This window comes from Erythrolamprus reginae, chromosome 8 (assembly GCF_031021105.1).
Source record: "Erythrolamprus reginae isolate rEryReg1 chromosome 8, rEryReg1.hap1, whole genome shotgun sequence".
NCBI classification, from domain to species: Eukaryota; Metazoa; Chordata; class Lepidosauria; order Squamata; family Dipsadidae; genus Erythrolamprus; species Erythrolamprus reginae.
In genome coordinates this window covers 19,251,530-19,268,636 of record NC_091957.1, presented here as the reverse complement: position 1 = coordinate 19,268,636, position 17,107 = coordinate 19,251,530, and the positions used below count along the sequence as shown (strand labels likewise).

At 42.5% G+C, this 17,107-nt stretch overlaps 1 protein-coding gene across 2 annotated transcripts in view; it reads right to left on the bottom strand.

Annotated features, from left to right (window-relative positions):
* The window catches only part of MORN1 (MORN repeat containing 1), a 185,747-nt gene that overhangs the window by 6,472 nt on the left and 162,168 nt on the right, over nucleotides 1-17,107 (bottom strand). The window contains exon 14 of one of the 2 annotated variants that reach the window (XR_011559712.1): nucleotides 2,495-2,598. The exons of the other annotated variant lie outside the window; for it this stretch is intronic. The gene's annotated coding sequence lies outside the window, so the exon portion shown is untranslated. The remainder of the gene's footprint in view (nucleotides 1-2,494; nucleotides 2,599-17,107) is intronic. 2 annotated transcript variants of the gene reach the window in all.

Below are 17,107 nucleotides of genomic sequence, written 5' to 3'. Positions count from 1 at the left end.
AATATGCCTGGGATAAACAACGATCCATGCTAAGATAAAATACAAGAAATAGATGGACCACGAGGTGTTTTTCTGCTGTCAATCTTCTATGTTTCTATGTTTCTAAAAGCACAACAAAGAATGTTCTTTCGGCGCCAACTCAGGAAGCTCAAACTGCCCAAGGAGCTGCTGATCCAGTTCTACAGAGGAATCATTGAGACTGTCATCTGCCCCTCTATAACTATATGGTTCGGTTCTGCAATCCAACAAGACCGACACAGACTTCAGAGGAGAATCAGAACTGCAGAAAAAACAATGGCTGCCAACCGCCTTCCATTGAGGACCTGTATACTGCACGAGTCAAAAAGAGGGCGGGGAAAATATTTACGGACCCCTCACATCCTGAACATAAACTGTTTCAACTCCTACCCTCAAAACGACACTACAGAGCACTGCACACCAGAACAAACAGATACAAGAACAGTTTTCCCCCCGAACGCCATCACTCTGCTAAACAAATAATGCCCTCAACACTGTCAAACTATTCACTAAGGCTTCATTACTATTCTTACTATTAGTCTTCTTATCGTTCCTATCACCCATCTCCTCTCACAAATGACTGTATTATAACTTTATTGCTTGTATCCTTACGATTGTATCCTTACGATCAGTAACTGGCTCTTAATATGATTTGATTGCTTATTTGTACCCAGACTTATCATTAGGTGTTGTACCTTATGATTCTTGATAAACATATCTTTTCTTTTATGTACACTGAGAGCATCTGCACCAAGACAAATTCCTTGTGTGTCCAATCACACTTGGCCAATAAAAAATTCTATTCTATTCTATTCCATTCTATTCTAATGTCTACTCTATTCTAATTTCTATTCCATTCTAATTTCTATTCTATTCCATTCTAATTTCTATTCTATTCTAATTTCTATTCCATTCTAATTTCTATTCTATTCTAATTTCTATTCCATTCTAATTTCTATTCTATCCCATTCTAATTTTCTATTCTATTCTATTCTAATTTCTATTCTATTCTAATTTCTATTCCATTCTAACTTCTATTCTATTCTATTCCATTCTAATTTCTATTCTATTCTAATTTCTATTCCATTCTAATTTCTATTCCATTCTAACTTCTATTCCATTCTAACTTCTATTCTATTCTATTCTAATTTCTATTCTGTTTTCTATTCTATTTCTATTCTATTCTCTATATTCTATATTCTATATTCTATTCTTATTTCTATTCTATTTTCTAATCTATTCTAGTCCAATTCTGTACTATTTTCTTCTTAACTAGTGATTGAAATCTCTCTTTTTCCTCCACCGTTGTTGCCTTGCAAATGTGCCAGAGGGCTTAGGTTCCTCTTCTATGTGTAAGGTTGTCTTCTCTTCTGCTTCCCTTTCCTCTTTGAAAAAAGAAAAAACAGAAAGAAAAAAAAGAAGGAAGGAAGAAAAAAAATCACTTAGAAATTGCAGGTTTGATGGCCTCGTCTCGTCTGACAGCCGGCTGGATAATTTGTCTCTCGGCTCCAGGAGGGGATGATGGAAGTCAATTTGACAGCTGCAAAACTCCCCGAGGATCCTGGACCCGGCAATAGCGGCAAGCGTGCAGAGCAGCGACAGACACAACAGCGAATTCGGAATACCAATGAAGCCGTCTGCCAAAGGGGCCGCCGAGCCGGGCCCAGTGCAGTGAATCACGGTGGGCGCAGACGACTGGGGGGGGGGGGCAATTATGGTTATTACAAAAAAAAAAAAGGGGGGGCACGGAGGGGGCCCCTGGGGGAGAGGGGTGGCACTTGGAGGGGAGGGCAGAAATGCCCCCCAACCTTATTCTGGGAATTGTACACGGAGGATAACAGAAAGGTTATCGGCAGCACTTCAGAAATTTTGACCCCAGATTTGGCTGGGTTTTTTGGTTTCTTTCTTTCTTTCCTTTCTTTCTTTCTTTCTTTTTCTTTTCTTTCTTTCTTTTCTTTCTTTCTTTCATAGAAACATAGAAGATTGACGGCAGAAAAAGACCTCATGGTCCATCCAGTCTGCCCTTATACTATTTCTGTATTTTGTCTTATGATGGATATATGCTTACCCTAGGCATGTTTAAATTCAGTTCCTTCCTTCCTTCCTTCCTTCCTTCCTTCCTTCCTTCCTTCCTTTCATAGAAACGCAGAAAAAGACCTCATGGTCCATCTAGTCTGCCCTTATACTATTTCCTGTATTTTATCTTAGAATGGATATATGTTTATCCCAGGCATGTTTAAATTCTCTTTTTCTTTCTTTCTTTCTTTCTTTCTTTCTCTTTCTTCCTTCCTTCCTTCTCTTCCTTCCTTCTTATTAACTTATTTACTTACTTACATATTAGAGTTATATGCCGCCCTTCACCGAGGACTCAGGGCGGCTCACAACATATCAAAACAATATATGTCTTTAAAAACCCTGATAGCATTTAAAATCACTTGTTCCCATTCGCACAGCAAAACATACATAAATTTCTCACCATGGATGTTAAGTGAATTGCTTCAGTTGTTAAGTGAACAGCATGGGGTGTGTTGTGGTCCATTCATGTTCCGCAGAGTCTTCGGAGAGGGGCGGCATACAAATCTAAATAATAAAAAATAAATTAAAAAACCTGTCGTAAATGTAAACGTCTGAATGTTGATCACGTGAGCATGGGGATGCTGCAGAGGTTGTAAGTGTGAAAAACAGTCGTCAGTCGCTCTTTTTAGTGCTTCTGTAACTTTTAAAACAGTCAGTAAATGAACTGGTATAAGTTACGGACCACCTATAGAAGTTTGTGTGTATGTGTGTGTATTTTTTCTCATTGTTGGGCAGTGGCTGGGTTCTTGTAGCACACCAAATCGTCAATCCTGGCTAAGAAAGCATCCACACTGAGTTCTCGTAGGAGGGCTCGAGCCAGGGAATTGTGTGAATCCCCCCATCGCCTTCAGACTGCTATTGTGCGGGTGGATGGAGAGGGAAAGAAAGAAAGAAAGAAAGAAAGAAAGGGAGGGGGGGGAGGGGAGGGGAGAGGAAAGGAAGGAAGGAAGGAAAGAAAGGTGGAAGGGAAGGAAGAATGGAAAAGAGAGAGAGAGGAAGGGAAAAAGAAAAAGAAAGGGAAGGGAAAAAGGAAGGAAGGGAGAGAGAGAAAGTAACAAGAAAGAAAAAGGAAAGGAAGAAAGGAAGGAAGGATGGAAAGAAAGATGGAAGGGAAGGAAGAATGGAAAAGAGAGAGAGAGGAAGGAAGAAAAAAGAGAAAAAGAAAGGGGAAGGGAAAAAGGAAGGAAGGAAGAGAAAGAAAGAACAAGAAAGGAACGAACGAACGAAAGGAAAGAAAATAGGCACATCTTTTTCCTAATGAAAAAGGAGAATTCTAACTGGATCAGATGTATTTAAACTTGGCACAAAATACCCCCCAGGTGACAAGAAAGAAAAGCGAGTGGTAAAATAATCAGTTAGGTCATTTAAAAAAAAAAGGGAAAGAAAAGTAGGGTGGGAACACACAACAACACAACACAACACAACACACACACACACACACAAGAGAATGTTTGTTTGAATGAACGCGGTGGTAACCACAGACAACCCCTCGCTCGATGAATTCATCCCTTCTCGTGAATCCTGCTATCACCATAGTAACACCATCGGGGCAAACATGCCGAAATATAGTAAAACACGCACATCTGGCGCACATCTGCGCAGCCTTTTCCTCCTCAAATTCAGAGAGCCGGAGCAGAGGGAGGCCCAGGAGAAGAAACTCAAGGAAGGCCCAGATTTTCAGCAGCGCCGTATATCAAAAGCCATTGGGTGGGTGGGTAGGGGGGCTGGGATGGGGGGTCCAACATCTGGGATTGTCGTCTTAAAAAACGGGAGTGATGGGACAGCGGGAAGAATAGGCAGTCTTTACAGTGCGGCCAGGCGGTAGGGAAAGTGAGTAGAATGCTTGGCTGCATAGCTAAAGGTACAACAAGCAGGAAGAGGGAGATTGTGATCCCGCTGTATAGAGCGCTGGTGAGACCACATTTGTTCAGTTCTGGAAACCTCACCTAAATTGATAAAATTGAACAGGTCCAAAGATGGGTTTAAAAATGGTGGGAGGTCTTAAGCATAAAACTGACCAGGAAAGACTTCACAAACTCCATCTGTGTAGTCTGGAGGACAGAAGGGAAAGGGGGGACAAGATCGAAACATTTAAATAGGTTCAAGGGTTAAATAAGGTTCAGGAGGGAAGTGTTTTTAATGGGAAAGTGAACACAAGAACAAGGGGACACAATCTGAGGTGAGTTGGGGGAACGATCAGAAGCAGCGTGATAAAATATTATTTTACTGAAAGAGTAATAGATGCTTGTAACAAACTTCCAGCTGATCAATCCGCAGAAACTGAATTTAAACATCATGCCTGGGATAAACATAGATCCATCCTAAGATAAAATACAGGAAATAGTATAAGGGCAGACTAGGTGGACCAGGAGGTCTTTTTCTGCCGTCAATTTTCTATGTTTCTATGCTTTCTTGGGAAGCATTGGTCCAAACGACTTGGTGGCAGACTTTTTCCGGGTTAGAGACCCGGTTTTGCCAAAGCATTATCATTATTATCATTATTATTATCATCATTGTCATTATTATTATTAATAATAATAAAATAATAATTGTTATTATTATCATTATTATTATTGTCATCATCATTATTGTTGCTATTATTATTATTATTATTATTATTATTATTATTATTATTATTAATTTGACTTCTATGCCACCCAATCCCAATCAGGGCGGCTGGCAACAATATAAAAATACAATTTACAATTAAAAAGAAGTCCAATATAAACTAAAACAATAACCCCAGTTGACACCCACGACTCAACAATCCAATCAACACATCCATACCATTCAATACGATTTGGCCATGAAAGATGTAAAATTCATGGGCCCCCCGGCAAAGCCAGGTCTTCGTAGCCTTTCAGAAGGCATGTCATAGTGCATGCGCAGGCGCCCACACCCATAATGCAATGCCCTTTCACCGCCATGCATGTGCACACTACTGGGTCCTCCTGTGCATGCGGGCAGGCCTCAATGAAGCCTCCAGACTTCCAGTAGGCCTACAAAACTTCCTGAAGCCTGCAGAGGGCAAAAATTAGCCCAATGGGCCTAACTTCCAGTAGGCCCATTTTTTGCCCTCCTCAGCCTTCAGGAAATCCTCCTCAGCTTGTGGAGGGTGAAAAACGAGCCCATCGGGCCTACAAAACCTCCTGAAGCCTGCGGAGGGCAAAAATTAGTCCAATGGGCCTAACTTCCAGTAGGCCCATTTTTTGCCCTCCTCAGCCTTCAGGAAATCCTCCTCAGCCTGTGGAGGATGAAAAACGAGCCCATCGGGCCTACAAAACCTCCTGAAGCCTGCGGAGGGCAAAAATTAGTCCAATGGGCCTAACTTCCAGTAGGCCCATTTTTTGCCCTCCTCAGCCTTCAGGAAATCCTCCTCAGCCTGTGGAGGATGAAAAACGAGCCCATCGGGCCTACAAAACCTCCTGAAGCCTGCGGAGGGCAAAAATTAGTCCAATGGGTCTAACTTCCAGTAGGCCCATTTTTTGCCCTCCTCAGCCTTCAGGAAATCCTCCTCAGCCTGTGGAGGGTGAAAAATGAGCCCATCGGGCCTACAAAACTTCCTGAAGCCTGCGGAGGGCAAAAATTAGCCCAATGGGCCTAACTTCCAGTAGGCCCATTTTTTGTCCTACTCAACCTTCAGGAAATCTTCCTCAGCCTGTGGAGGGTGAAAAACGAGCCCAGCGGGCCCACAAAACTTCCTGAAGCCTGCGGAGGGCACAAAATAGCCCAATAGGCCTAACATCCAGTAGGCCCATTTTTTGCCCTCCACAGGCTTCAGGAAGTTTTGTAGGCCCGCTGGGCTCGTTTTTCACCCTCCATAAGCTCAGGAGGATTGGCCAAAAAGAAGGCCGGAAATCAGTTGACCAGCGTGCACATGAACACTGGAGCTGACCTGGAGCAACGCCTCGCATGGCCTGAGATATGGCTACACATGCCTCCCATTGAAGGGCTGCATTTTTTTTACTACCATACTGTGGGTGTGGCTTGTTTTGTGGGTGTGGCTTGTTTTGTGGGTGTGGCTTGCCAGCCATGTGACCAGGTGGGAATGGCTTGATGGTCATGTGATGGGGGGCTTAAAGGTCATGTGACTGGCTTAAAGGTGGCCAACTTGGCGTTACTCACGTCAAAGGTTTGGGTTAGGGTGCCTGGCCTCTCCTCGCCTCAGAGAAATACAACTTCCCCATCTATTTACTATTACTGAACATCCAAAAGAACCGTTGTACCTACCTGAACGGTCTTCTCGATGCACTGGAAGGAGAGTCCGAATAGGGCTAGAGAATTACCCATGTTGGACTCTCTTTCCAAGTGCAGTGGAGAATATACTATTTAATTCTATACAGTATACGTATGCCACATGTATACACATACAGTACTTATTACACACAGCGCACACAAAAATATACATTATCTATTATGTAAACTGTATGTGTACGCATACACACACACGGATGCACAGCTCTTCTAAAATTATACACATTTAACCCCATTTACTGCAATAGGAAAAACATACCAAGAGCCCAGAAGAGAAAGAAAGAAAAAAAAATATCAATTTTTTTAGAAACATAGAAGATTGATGGCAGAAAAAGACCTCCGGGTCCATCTAGTCTGCCCTTATACTGTTTCTGTATTTTATCTTAGGATGTATGTATGTTTATCCTAGCCATGTTTAAATTCAGTTCCTGTGGGATTTCCCAACCACGTCTACTGGAAGTTTGTTCCAAGCATCTACTACTCTTTCAGTCAAATAATATTTTCTTACGTGGCTTTTGATCTTTCCCCCAACTAACCTCAGTTTGTGCCCCCTTGTTCTTGGGTTCACTTTCCTGTTAACAACACTTCCCTCCTGAACCTTATTTAACTCTTTCAAATATTTAAATGTTTTGATCATGTCCTCCCTTTCCCTTCTGTCCTCCAGACTAGACAGATTGAGTTCATGAAGTTTTTCCTGATAAGTTTTACGCTTAAGACCTTCCACCTTTTTCTACCGGTTCTGCGTACCTGACCGTAAACCGTAAGAGCCCCGTCATTGGTGTCACCTTTGGCACGCGTGCCATAGTTCCCACAAACCACAGGTATAGCTGCCCCGAGCAGGGGGTTGGACTAGAAGACCTCTAATGTTCCTCCCAGCCCTGTTCCCCGGTAATTCCTCCTTTTTTAAAGGAACAAAACTGTGGGGGAAAACACCTTCTATGAGCAGCCTACGCAAATGCCACCCTGGTGCTTAAGGAGCATCCGTTTGAGTAAACGCAGACTCTCTACCTGACATCTGCGAGCAATTAAATTAGGTGTGCGTTCTTTGGCGGTGTTTGCTTTGCTCAAATAATTAAAAAAAACCCCCCACAGTTGAGCATAAACAGGCGGGAGGCACCAAACAAATATATTAAGTGAAGCTTCCTGCCTTAGACACTGCTGGGGTTTTAAAAGGCTTCTTCTAGGGCACAGGTGAAATTCAAGGTTTTTTAATAATAATAATAATAATTAATAATAATAATAATAATAATAATAATAATAATAATTTGAAGCAAACTAAGGACCAGTACAGAAAAACTGTAACTCAATGTCGTATGGACAGTTGGCAGAACAAAGCATTGCATGGCCAGTTCTTGGAGAAGATTGAAGGCAAAGTGGATAAAGAAAAGACCTGGTCATGGCTTACAAGTGGAACACTCAAAAAGGAGACAGAAGGACTAATGCTGGCGGCCCAAGAACAGGCCATTAGAACAAATGCTGTCAAAGCCAGAATTGAAAAATCAACAGACAATCCAAAGTGCAGACTCTGTAAAGAAACAGATGAAACAATCGATCACATACTCAGCTGCTGCAAAAAGATCTCACAGACTGACTACAAGCATAGACATGATGCTGTGGTACAGATCATCCACTGGAACTTGTGCCGGAACTACCATTTCCCAGTGGCAAAGAACTGGTCGAAAATGAGCAAGCAAAACTACTGTGGAACTTCCAACTTCAGACTGACCGAATTCTGAAGCATAACACACCAGACATCCTGATTGTGGAGAAAAAGAAAGTATGGATCATCGACATCGCAATCCCAGGAGACAGCAGAATTGAGGAGAAGCAGCTAGAGAAATAAGTGAAATACGAAGATCTAAAAATTGAGCTGCAACGACTCTGGCATAAGCCAGTGAAAGGGGTCCCAGTGGTACTTGGCACGCTGGGCGCAGTGCCAAAGGATCTGAGCGGACATTTGAAAACCATCGGAATTGACAAAATCTCCATCTGTCAATTGCAAAAGGCCGCATTACTGGGATCGGCAAACATAATTCGCCGCTACATCACACAGTCTTAGGTGCTTGGGAAGTGCCTGACTGGTGATGAAATACAAAATCCAGCATAGTGATTTGCTACTGCAGACCCACTGAGCATTACACACAGGCACCCACGATGTGGCTGTTTAATGATGGGTAATGGGGCTGCTCCATCCCTTTTAAACCTCAGAACTAGGTTCAAACTGAACTTTTAATCCCGACTAGCTTTTTCTTCTAAGGAATAATTCAACCAGGCTTGGGTTAGCGTGTGGTTCGATGCAAGTCAATTCAGCGGAACATGAAAAAAAGCATCGGGGAAGTAGTTTTAAGACACTGCTGTGAAATTTAAATCAACGTATTGAACAAACTCCGAATGTACGGTCGATGGTGGCTGTGAAGAGGTAAGGTGGCTGTGGTCGGATTCCCCACCCTCAGCCCTGAATATTTTTCACGTCTTATTGGTTGTTTTTCTTTACAGGTATATATATATATATATATATTTATTTATTTATATATATATATAAATAAATGAATAAATCAACATGACTTGCAGGCAAGTTTCAAAACAAAACAGAGAGAAGCTACTGCAGACCCACTGAGCATCAATCCTGGACATCAATGGATTATGAACAGTAGTAATTGTAATAATGGCCATAATAAACAGTCTGGGTCTATACTCTGAAAGGAAAAGAGTCAAAGCGCCAGAAAGATATTCGGTGAGAGAGAAAGTCTTTAGCCTGAACACACCTCTTCTCCTCGGCAGCAATAACAACAACAACAACAATAATAACAACAACAACAACAACAATAATAATAATTCAGACTGATGGAATTCTGAAGCATAATACACCAGACATTGTGATCGTGGAGAAAAAGAAAGCATGGATCATCGACATCGCAATCCCAGGAGGCAGCAGAATTGAGGAGAAGCAGCTAGAGAAATTAGTGAAATACGAAGATCTAAAGATTGAGCTGCAATGACTCTGGCATAAGCCAGTGAAAGGGGTCCCAGTGGTACTTGGCACGCTGGGCGCAGTACCAAAGGATCTCAGCGGACATTTGAAAACCATCGGAATTGATAAAATCTCCATCTGTCAATTGCAAAAAGCCGCTTTACTGGGATCGGCAAACCTAATTTGCCGCTACATCACGCAGTCCTAGGTGCTTGGGAAGCGCCCGACTGGTGATGAAATACGAAATCCAGCATAGTGATCTCGTTTGCTGTGTTGTACTGACATAATAATAATAATAATAATAATAATAATAATAATAATAATTATTATTATTATTATTATTATTTATTAGATTTGTATGCTGCCCCTCTCCATGCATTCGGAGCAGCCTTTTTCATAACTACTGCAATTGAACACTCAGGAATACTGGCTCTATCTTTAAGTCAGGTGATATTGAGGACTTGTATACTGCAGGAGACAAAAAGAGGGCCCTGAAAATATTTATGGACCCCTTGCATCCTGAACACAAACTGTTTCAACTCCGACCTTCAAAGCGGTGCTATAGAGCACTGCACACCGAGAGAACTAGACACAAGGACAGTTTTTCCCCAAACGCCATCACTCTGCTAAACAAATAATTCCCTCACCACTGTCAAACTATTTACTAAGCCTCCATTACTATTGCTATTAGTCTTCTCATTGTTCCCATCACCTGCCACTTATGACGGTATGACTGTAATTTGGTTGCTTTTATCCTTACGATTTATATTAATATTTTTTTCCTGATTGCTTATTTGTATCCCATGGCAATCATTAAGTGTTGTACCTCATGATTTTTGACAAACATATCTTTTCTTTTATGTACACTGAGAGCATATGCACCACAGACAAATTCCTTGTGTATCCTTGGGAGAAAACAGGGCCGGAAAAGGCAGGGAGAAGCCTCTGTAGGGCCTCTCTAGGAATTTCCTGGGAGAAAACAGGGCCGGAAAAGGCAGGGAGAAGCCTCCCTGGGGCCCCTCTAAGAATGTCCTGGGAGGAAACAGGGCCGGAAAAGGCGGGGAGAAGCCTCCCTGGGGCCTCTCTAGGAATTTCCTAGGAGGAAACATGGCCGGAAAAGGCGGGGAGAATCCTCTGTGGGGCCTCTCTAGGAATTTCCTGGGAGAAAACAGGGCCGGAAAAGGCAGGGAGAAGCCTCCGTGGGGCCTCTTTAGGAATTTCCTGGGAGGAAACAGGGCCGGAAAAGTCGGGGAGTAGCCTCCGTGGGGCCTCTCTAAGAATCTCCTGGGAGGAAACAGGGCCGGAAAAGGCGGGGAGAAGCCTCCGTGGGGCCTCTCTAGGAATCTCCTGGGAGGAAACAGGACCTCCACCCTCCCTGTGGTTTCCCCAATCGCACACCTTATTTGCTTTTACTTTGATTCCTATGGGAAAAATGGCTTCTTCTTACAAACTTTTCTACTTAAGAACCTGGTCACGGAACGAATTAAGTTTGTAAGTAGAGGCACCACTGTACTTGGTTTCACAGACGTTCCCAGTGATGGGTGAAATGAAACCTTTAGGGACACCCAAACACACATGCACGCACATACACACAAAAGGCCTTGACAATCTGAGCTGCAGCTGCTGCCACCCCAGCTTTTTCCCCGCCTTCCCAAACAACGCAGGGGGGCCCTCTCTTTCCTTCCCTACCATCTGCAGCCTCTCGTCGGGTGTTTTTTTTCCGGGTGTGTGTTTGTGCGTACCACCTGTGGCCCTTCTAGATGACAACGGGGGCTGGAAGACCCCGTCGGAGCCATGAAGCGTACAGCTGCCGGCTGACTTCCTCCTTTGTAGGAAACGCTGTGTCAGCTTGCGGTCCACGCTTCACGCTGTGCCCTTCGCAAAGATTTCTGGCACCTGCCAGCCCGAACCGACGTGCCACTTCACCAGCTGCGCCCGCTTTGATTGTGGGAGAGGCAGAGCGAGGTCTCGTTTTCACTCTTCCTACGAGTCTGTTTTTTTCCTGCCGTGCCTATTCCCAGGTTGGCCTATATGGAAGGACCCGGAGAGTAACTTTTATTCAAACCAGGTGCCACATCAATCCCACAGCTTGTTTAATTTCCATGAATGGTGCTCAATAGCAACAGCAATTAGAATAGAATGGAATGGAATAGAGTATAGAAAATAGAATAGAATAGAATGTACAGGTATACAGGTACAGAATTAGAGTAGAATGGAATAGAATAGAATATAGAATAGAATAGAATGGAATATAGTATAGAATGGAATGGAATAGAATGGAATAGAATAGAGTATAGAATATAGAATAGAATAGAATAGAATGGAATATAGAATAGAATAGAATGGAATGGAATAGAGTATAGAAAATAGAATAGAATAGAATGTACAGGTATACAGGTACAGAATTAGAGTAGAATGGAATAGAATAGAATGGAATATAGAATAGAATATAGAATAGAATGGAATGGAATGGAATAGAATAGAGTATAGAATATAGAATAGAATGGAATGGAATAGAATATAGAATAGAATAGAATAGAATGGAATAGAATATATTACAGAATATAGAATAGAATACAAATAAAGAATAGAAATGGAACGGAATAGAATAGAATAGAATAGAAAAGAATAGAGTAGAACAGAACAGAATATACAGGTATACAGGTACAGAACTAGAATAGAGTATAGTATAGTATAGTATAGTATAGTATAGTATAGTATAGTATAGTAGAATAGAATATACAGGTATACAGGCAGGGGTGGGCTGCTAGCCGTAATGGTAAATTGGGCTCACGGCAGCGGCTCGTGAGTGCTAGCGGGGCCAGCGCAATTTTGCTTGTGCACCTGTGGAGGTAGCAAAATCTCGAATGGAACCGCAAGTGCATGCACGGAAGCAAAAAACCTTGCCGTTCTATTCTGGTTCTGTACCTGTATACCTGTATATTCTATTCTATATTCTATATTTATTATATTCTATTCCATTCCATTCTATTCACACTGGCCCGCTAGCACTCACGAGCCACAGTGGCGAGCCCAATTTAGTGTTCTGGCTAGCAGCCCACCCCTGTATACAGAATGTAATGGAACAGAATATAGTATAGAATATATAATAATAGAATAGAATAGAATAGAATAAGATTAGAATAGAGTAGAATATACAGATATACAGGTACAGAATTAAAATAGAATCAAATAGAACAGAAGTAAATAAAATAGGAGAGAAGAGAGGAAATAGAATAGAAGAGAGAAAGGAATAGAGAATAGAATAGCAACAGCAATTATACAGGTTTAAATTCTTGGCCATCCAACTATTACAGGAGGCTTGGAAGAGGCGCTTCCTTACTCGGTCTGCTGTAAACACTCAGCAGACAACTGGAAGGAAGAAGAGCGGGGGAAAGACAAAAGATTCGTACTTAATTACAAATGTTTCACTTCTGGGCATTTTCAGCAAACATCTGGAGATGAAAGGTAACCAGCAGTACCTCCCACCAAGACCAAGCACGCCCAGCAATCTCCCAAGGTTTATCAACAGACAACGGAAAGTGCAATTAAAGGATACGGAGAAACACAAGAGATATGAGTTGTAATTCTTCCTTTGGGTCTCTCCTAACTGAAATCAAAATCCAGATTGGGCCTGCCTTTCAAAACAAAACTTCTGAAGCTCCCATAGAAGAGAGCTAAAAAAGGATCAGTTCATCCAGATTTCAACCTTCCTCTTCCCAGCTGCCAGCAGTTTGGCAGATCGAATCTCAGTAGGCTCAAGGTTGACTCAGCCTTCCATCCTTCCAAGGTCGGTAAAATGAGGACCCAGAGTGTTGGGGACAATATATGGTTACTCTCTGCAAACCGCTTAGAGGCTGTAAAGCACTGTGAAGTGGTATATACGTCTAAATGCTATTGCCTCCTGGAGTCTTCAGAGAGGGGCAGCATACAAATCTGTCTGTCTGTCTGTCTGTCTGTCTATCTATCTATCTATCTATCTATCTATCTATCTATCTATCTATCTATATATCTGTCGGTCTATCTATCTATCATCTATCTATCTGTCTGTCTGCCTATCTATATATCATCTATCTATCTATCATCTGTCTGCCTGCCTGCCTGCCTGCCTGCCTATCTATCTATCTATCTATCTATCTATCTATCTATCTATCTATCTATCTATCTATCTATCTATCATCTATCTGTCTGTCTATCATCTATCTATCTATCTATCTATCTATCTATCTATCTATCTATCTATCATCTATCTATCTGTCTGTCTATCAATCATCTATCTATCTATCTATCTATCTATCTATCTATCTATCTATCTATCTATCTATCCTATCTAGCTACATTACCTACCTACCTATCTATCTATCTACTAGATACTACCTATCTCAGTAGGCGCAAGATTGACTCAGCCTTCCATCCTTCAAGTAGGTAAAATGAGGACCCAGATTATTGGGGGTGATATGCTTACTCTCTGTAAAGTGTTTAGAGAGGGATGTAAAGCACTGGGAAGTGGCATATATGTCTAAATGATATTGCTATCTATATACTCTACCTCCCTCCCTCCCTATCTACCTCTCTCTCTCTCTTTCTCTCCCCCTCCCTCCCTCCCTACCTACAGTCTCGCTTCTTAGAGAGAGCTGTAAAGCACTGTGAAGCGGTATATAATTCTAAATGCTAAATGATGACTGAAGCAATGGAGACTAGACAGCCCCCCCCCAGTTGAGAATAAAAGAAGTCGACTCATCATGATTTTGCATTCCCTCTTCCTTCTTTGGTCAGACCCAGTAGAATTGTCCGATCCTGAGTACCCCAACTTCAAGGAAGACCATGATTGAGTGGATAGGAGTATTCCAAGGTCTTTTACGGAGTCAGACCTTGCAGACAACCCTCACTCCGTCAAAGACCTTGGAATACTCCTATCCAATGACCTAAGTGCCAAAGCCCGTTGCAACAACATCGCCAAAAAGGTTTCAAGAGTTGTTAATATAACCCTACGTAGCTCCTGCTCCGGTAATCTCACATTACTAACCAGAGCAGACAAAACGTTTGCCAGACCAATCTTTGAATACAGCTATAGGACCTCCGAAGTCCCTCTGGGCTCTAGGAACATGCTAAGCTGTCTATGTTTTTATTTTATTTTTTATTTTATTTATTTCATCCAAAACATGATGAAGGTCACCAAAGGATAAACTTATAGTAAGTTAAATCGATGAAAGATTAGAAGAAAGATACAGGAATAAAATATATCAATGAAAAAATAGAAGAAAAGATATAGGAATAGAAGAAAGAAATATAGGAGAGACATTAGGACAGGGGACGGGAGGCACACTGGTGCACTTATGCACGCCCCTTACTGACCTCTTAGGAATCGGGAGAGGTCAACAGTAGATAGTCAAAGGGTAAAATGTTGGGTGTTAGGGGATGACACTACGGAGTCCGGTAATGAGTTCCACGCCTCGACAACTCGATTACTAAACTCAAGTTTGGAGCGGTTAATATTAAGTTTGAATCTGTTGCGTGCTCTTGTGTTGTTGTGGTTGAAGCTGAAGTAGTCGTTGGCAGGGAGGACGTTGCAACATATGATCTTGTGGGCAATACTTAGATCACGTTTAAGGCGTCGTAGTTCTAAGCTTTCTAGACCCAGGATTGATTGGTCAACAAACCCCGGTGTTGGGCTTGCTCGCTCCCAAACGACCCAAGCAGAGCAGGGCAAAGTCAGTTTTAGTGAGCTGGCATTCATTTCCACCGCAACAGCCCGATCAGGTTGGAGAAAATCCCTTAACAAGCCGAGCACAGCCTGCAGACGGTCTCTTTAGAGCTATTCCATTTAAGCCACAGATGTTAAATGAATTCAGCAGACAGACGGGAGCAATGGCATGCCGGTCCCTCCACTCCTCGCCTTAAAAGCCAAAAAAAGTCATATTTCTCTTTCTCTCTCTCTTAATTCCTACAGCCGCCTCTGGGCTCTCTGTTTTGCATGCGGCATGCTTGTCAGGTCGGCTAACCCAATTTGGAAATAATTAAATTTTAAAATATTAAAGGGATTAAAATATATTTCGCCCTTCCCTCCTCCTCCTGCTCCAAAATGGGTGGATTTTTCTTTCGGCACTAAACACAAGGAAGGACTTTAAAGAGGAGAGGGGTGTGTGGGTGGAAACCCCAGACTATGAAACTGTACTGTAACGCAACACACACACACACACACACACACGATTTTCTACCCATAATTTCTCTAGAGAGGTTTGGCAGAGAACCAAGCAGTTAATTTTAAATAAGAAGGGACCTGGAGGCTTTCTGAAACGGAGGAAGGTTTAGACCGGTTCAGTGGAAAGGCATACTCTAAAAATGCAAGAAATTTAAAACTCAGCCCTTAATATGGCTACCGGGAAATATTTTCATTTTGGAACAGGAAAATTTGCCACTCGTGGGCACCAACGCTGGCTCTAATCTGTCTAAACCTGTTGTTCAATTCCTCCTCTCTCTCTCTCTCTCTTTTTAAAACATAGAAACATAGAAGATTGACGGCAGAAAAAGACCTCGTGGTCCAGTCTAGACCTTTATGGCTCTTGGAGAGTTTAAGGTTGCCGACCCCTGGGCTAGTGGTTAAGGCACCAAGAAATTAGGAACTGGGAAAATCGCGAGTTCAAGTCCTGCCTTGGCCATGAAAGGTGGGCTCGTTGACCTTGGGCCAGCCACCCTCTCACCGTTCAACCCACCTCACAGGGTTGTCGTGGGGAAAAACAGAAGGAAAAATAGAAGGTTCAGGAGGGAAGTGTTTTTAATAGGAAAGTGAACACAAGAACAAGGGGACACAATCTGAAGTTAGTTGGGGGAAAGATCAAAAGCAACATGAGAAAATATTATTTGACTGAAAGAGTAGTAGATCCTTGGAACAAACTTCCAGCAGACGTGGTTGGTAAATCCACAGTAACTGAATTTAAACATGTCTGGGATAAACATATATCTATTGTAAGATAAAATACAGGAAATGGTATAAGGGCAGACTAGATGGATCATGAGGTCTTTTTCTGCCATCAGTCTTCTATGTTTCTATGTTTCTAAGGAAGATATTTGCTGCCTCATTTGTAAGAATAAATAAAGACGGGACAGAAATGACTAAATGAAATATTTCTACTTTGCTAGAAGAGAATTGGGCAGGTCTAAAACTCTGTGCCACGCTAAGTTGGCAATCGAGCTATGATTCTTGGGTTGGTGCTCCACCCTATGCCAAATCCCGGCCCGCTGATATTAAGTGTTTTGTGGAACTCATGGCCCCATGTTTGGCTGTTTCAAAGCAGCCATTTGTTTTTCCAACATTCTTCCAATAGTTTACGTGGCACCCCCCATGTCCCATATACACGGGTACCTCTACTTAAGAACTTAACTTGTTCCGTGACCAGGTTCTTAAGTAGAAACGTTCTTAAGTAGAAGCAATTTTTCCCATAGGAATCAATGTAAAAGCAAATAATGCGTGCAAACCCATTAGGAAAGAAATAAAAGAAAAATTTGGGTGGGAGGAGGAGGAAGAAGAGGAGGAGGAGGACAGTTGCTGCCGAAGGAAGAATGTGAGGTGAGTGCCCCCTTTGGCCTTTCCGCGCCCAGACACTCCGGGAGGCAACCTCGCGCGGGGTGTATGGGAGTCAGCTCAAGGGAGTCACCACAGCGAAGTGGTTTATTCCCTCTCCAAGCACCCAGAGAAAGGAAAATGCTTCGTTTGCTCTGGGCTGCCAAAGCCTCCTGAAGCGCCACCGAAAACTCCTCTGGCAGCCCAGAAAAGCCCGAGATTAAAGG